The sequence below is a fragment of the Geospiza fortis genome, unplaced genomic scaffold, assembly GCF_000277835.1.
Source record: "Geospiza fortis unplaced genomic scaffold, GeoFor_1.0 scaffold11, whole genome shotgun sequence".
Taxonomy (NCBI): Eukaryota; Metazoa; Chordata; class Aves; order Passeriformes; family Thraupidae; genus Geospiza; species Geospiza fortis.
The window spans coordinates 10,898,814-10,904,106 of record NW_005054304.1 but is presented as its reverse complement, the minus strand read 5'-3'; positions in this window follow the sequence as shown (position 1 = coordinate 10,904,106).

Sequence of the window (5,293 nt, the reverse complement as noted above, 5' to 3'; positions counted from 1 at the left end):
GTTTCACCATCCAGGTGCTTTTGTGGCATCAGTGACAAACAAATCACACTCTTTACTGGTCACGCCAGAGGTTGCCCGGCCCCCAGGGGTAGCCAGCGCTTGGCCTGGCGCTCACCTTCCTTCCCTGCAGGCGATCCAGCCGGCACCGTGGCTTCGTAGAATCACAGAATCGTACAACGTTATGGGCTTGGAATGGACCTTAAAGATCATCTAGTCTCCATATCCCCTGCCACAGGCAGGGAACACCTCCCTCTAGACCAGGCTATTCAAGGTTTTATCCAACCTGGCTTTGAACACTGCTTCATTCCTGTACAGCTCCTTTCCTAAAGCCAGGAAATGATGGACTGAGACCAGGAGAGAAAGCTGATGGAGAAACCTAAGTGGAGCCTGGCAGTTCTTTAAAAGTTGATTAGCTAAGCTGAAAGACCACTTCTTCACTCATTCCAGAGAGCAAAGCAGCGCTGGCACAGAGCCTATTGGCCAGAGCAAGGCAGTCACTGAAAAGCCACATGGAGCCAATGGTGGAGAGAGGCCAAGTGGGGAACGCTCCATCTGCTCAGAAACAACAGAGTGTGGAGAGGTGGAACAGGAAGCTGGGGCAGCCAGGCAGAAGGTTACCCCGGGTAACCAGTGCTAAAAGTAAGGAAGAGAAATCTAGCGATATCAGGGACCAAAGCATGCCCTCTGTAAGAATGAGCAGATCTGAACAACATAAACAGAAGCATTTAAATAAGGATTTTGGTTTGGATTTGGAAAGCGAAGAAAGCTGAGATCACAGTTCTTCTGGCTTTCTGATACCTAGGGAAGGACATAAAGGGAAGGATATATACAGTTTATGTTGGAAAGCTCCAATAGCTGTTACTGAGAGATCACTTAACTTTAATCTGTGAGACAAGGGAGATTCCATTGACAGCAATAATAACAACAGCAACAATTTCTGGAAAATTCTCAGTACACCTGGTGGGGCAGCAGCCACAGGTCAGAGAATGGGAAGAGTGATGAGGAATTCCTGTTAAAAGGAGTGAATATGGCCAAGGTCAGCCAGGCTCATCCTAGTAAATAGATCTGCCTTCGCTGTTTGGTAGCAAAAGGGCTTTGGGAAGTGTTTGCATAGCACCATGTGTTTTGCTGAAGAAGCACTGGCAGGTCTAGTGATGGGAGCACAGAAAATCAGAAAATAGGAATTCAGAAGAAATTGGGATTTGGTCTAGTGCTACTAAGTACCTTTCTGCTGGTAACGAGAAGGGAGGCATTAAATCAGTTCCCATGACTAATGGAGAAGTAAATGAAGATCCATTTGAAAGTGCCCAGCTCAGTTCTTGTTTGTGCCATGACTTAGAAGGCATGGGCCTTGACCGGGCACTGAGAGAGCTCAGCAAGACCTCCCTGGCACTTAATCTGTACAGCTGCTGCTTCACAGCTGCCTTTCATTTCAAAATTCCAAAAGGAATTTTGCAAGCTAATTGCAACATCCCCCTTTGTCAGAACCAAGCTTTGTAAGATATTTAATAGGCTAGAGCATCAGTATGCACTTGTTCAGCTCACCACTGCCTTCCCACAGTTTATATGTCACCCTCCAATTGCTTTTGTGGCATCAGTGGCAGAAAACCTCATATTTCTTTGCTATCTCTGTATTTCCCATAAACCAAGACATCACTTTTATGAAATGTATTGGTATGCAAACATTTATTCTACTTCCTAAAAGAATTTTTAAAATACAAGTAGTATTTTTTTAAATTGGGGATCTATGGTGACCTTAAAATTTAATTGTTGGTAGTAGGATTGAGTAGGAAATGCTATACTCTGGGTCAGCCTTCAAAAGAAGGCCATTGGTGGATGAAAAATGGGACATGAGCCAGCAATGTGCACTCACAGCCTAGAAAGCCAGTTGTGTACTGGGCTGCCTGAAATGAAGCATGGCCAGCAGTTCAAGAGTGATTCTTCCCCTTTAATGCTCTCCTGTGAGACCCCACCTGGAGTACTATATCCAGCTCTGGGGTCCTCTAGACCTGTTGAAGCAGGTCCAGACAAGGGCTACAAAGATGAGCAGAGGGCTGAAGCACCTCTGCTATTAAGACAGAGCAGAGGGCTGGGTTGTTCAGCCTGGAGATGAGAAGCCTCTATGGAGACCTCATTGTATCCTTCCAGTACCCAAAGTGGGTTTATAAGAAAAAGGTGAGAAGGACTTTTACACAGGCAGGTAGTGACAGAACAAGGTGGAACAGTTTTACACTAAAAGAGGAGAGATTTGGATTAGATGTTAGGAAGAAATTCTTTACCATGAGGGTGGTGAGGCACTGGAACAGGTTGCCCAGAGGAGTGATGGGTGGCCCACCTCCAGAAGTGTTCAAGGCCAGGTGAGATGGGGCTTTGAGCAACTTGATCTAGTTGAAGATATCCCTGCCCAAGGCAAGGGGGTTGGATTTGATAATCTTTAAAGGTTCCTTCCAACACAAAACTTCCTGTGATTCTATGAAAGGAATCATCCTTCCTGTACCTAGGAAGAAATAAGCAAAGCAATTGACATACAAATTAACATACAAACAGTATGAGACCTACCTATGGGGAAGTGGGGCTGGGTCGTGGGTTACATGGGGCAGTTCTGGGTGTGCACCTCCTCTTCAGGCTCCCACATTTGGGTGGGGGTCCCTATCCTATTGCATTCCCAAATTTCTCCTTAGTCTTCCTGCCCCACAAGTACAGCCCCACTGCTCCCCTACAGAGGGTTGAGACAAACAGCAGTGCTGTTCATCCCAGCTCCTCTCTTTCTCCTGCCCAGAGCATGTCCAGGATCCCTTCAAGTGCTGCCATCACCATTTGCATGTAGCTTGTTAAGCCTTGGGGTAGATTCATAGCACTCCTGCAGACATGGTGGGCAAAATAGTGTGGAGAATGCAGTTCTGGGCAAAATTTCATCCTCACAGGACTTCTATTTAAGGTTTTGGAGGAACATGTGGAGAATCATTGAAAGCAGTCAGTCAACCCATTGCTTGTTCCCCAGCCAGCCACTGAGCCCTTGGAAACAGGGCTTTTTGAATTGGTGCCAAAGCAGGACCCTGGGGTTTTTAACAAGTGGGCTGTGTGTCTGGTGGTGCAGAGGGCATGCAGGCTCCCAGGAGCCTGCCAGCCTCGCTCGCTGCTGCTGCCAGAGCCTGTGAGCTCTGCACTGGCCCACAGCACACTCTGAATCTGCCTACCACAGCAGCTTGGTGCTTCTGTTGAGCTGATTTCAGTTCATGTCCTGTCACAAGCAGCTGGTTACATTTGCACTTCTTGTCCTGCAAGGGCCTAAAATACTGTTGATTACTCAGTGCCTTTTGCCTGACCCAGGAAGAAGGTGCTTTACATAGAAATCTTATTAATGATGCAGGTGCAGGGCTCAGTAAAGTGGAAGCACTTCAGATTTCATCTGAATAATTAAATTCCATCAATAGGATTTTGCAGGACTACTATTTAAAATTAATAACTGCAAATGCAATTCTGACATATAATGGAACCCACTGAAATGGGATTTTTTTTTTTACATAAAATGCTTTATAGATTTCCTGGCAATCTTACAGCCACCCGGCTGTAATTCCTAGCTGATCCTGAGCAGCAAGAGAGGGGTTTGGTGGGGTTTCTGAATATTTTTAACCTCCAAAAATCAGCAAATGGCTCCAAAACCAGCATCCAGCATGCTGATGCTCATGTTTAATGGACCTCTAGTAAGCTGATGAGTAAATTGAGAGGAAATGAGGAAGTCATGTTTGGAAAAATATGTCTCCTCTGCCTAAGAAGATGGGAAGATGAGGGATCATCTAGGTCTGTACCAAAAGCCACATTTTCTGAGAAACAAAATCTTCCTTTTCCCCAGAAACTACCTATCTCATTCCCTCTTGGCAGCTTTTACTGGGGTGAATGTGTTGAAAAAGCCAAGAGGAACCATCCCTGGATGGCACCATCACAGATTTGCACACTCATGCAGGCATAATGGGATAAAGTGTAAGGTTCATAGGAAAGCAATAGAGCTTTCCTCTTTGGACAACCTTTAAGCAGCCCTGGGGATGTCTTTGTGCCAGCATGCTGTTCATCACATTTCTTCTGCCTTAGCTTCATTCATCACCTAGAGGGGCTTATCAGAGTTTGAATAGTGTTGCATGACTTCTCCCTCTCAATGGGGAGGAATTCAGCTCCTGCTTCTTTGCATATTTTGATAGGAAGGTTGACAGTCAAAACTTCCCCAGCTCAGTGAAAAAAATGTACCCTGTCTGTCCTTGCATGCTGCCAGAAAGATATGTTTAATACAGGCTATGACCTCTAATAGCAGGCAGATGGAGATAAGCACTTCTCTCCCTGGTGTTTTTCAGTTGGCTGAGCCAAGCAGCTGCTTGGAGCATCCCCAGTGGAGGAGCTCCTCCAGTTTTCCCATGGGAAACAAGAGGATCATGCAGTGGCAGCCTTTTGAGTTCACTTGCTGCGGGTCATATAGCAACTGGAAGCCTGCCCTGGCCTCAGAGAGGATCTGCAGTGCCCACAGGAATCCTGGGGTTGGGTGGCCCTCAATAATGATGCTGCTTTTGCTGTCTTTACCTGCACAAGGCATTGGAAAGAAGAAAATTTGCTGCAAATTTGAAGCCAGGGTCAATTTTCCCTGCAGAGATTTTTTGTTTCTAGAAACACCATCTTGATTTAATAATATAATTTTGATAGCAACAGGTTGGGTGGTTTTGGATGTAGAGGGCTGGAAATGAAACCATCAACCTAGTTTTATTTCAACAAGACCAATTGGGCAAGAGGGTGGGAGAAGGGAATGACTCTTGCCCCAGTAGGAATTGAATGTGCCATTTTAAAAATGAGGAAGGAGAGTGCTCCTTTTGGAGCACAGAGAAGGGCTACTTCCCACGTGACCTTCAGAAAAGCAAAGACACAAAAACTAGGTTAGCCCAAATAAAAGATGTGTTGATCCACTGCAGGGATGCTCTGAAAATAAATGAGTATAAACTTGGAAACTACTTCTAGATGGGCACAATTTAGCAAGAGGCCATGAAGTATTTATTTTTCCCAGGGCCAGGATCTGGAAGAAGTTTATCCCCAGGTTTAGGACCTCTCAGCAGAGTCTCATGGATCATGAGTATCCCTGCATACCTGTCCTCCAGCAGAAGTCAGACAGTGGCCCTAGAGCCAAAACATGAGCCCAGCCCTCAGGACTGCTTCTGCTGGCTTTGGGCAGCTCCTGAATTCTACCTGGAGATGAGTTTTACCTTCATACAGCCACACTTTCTCTCAGCATGGACTTTCCTCCTTGTCCTTTGTG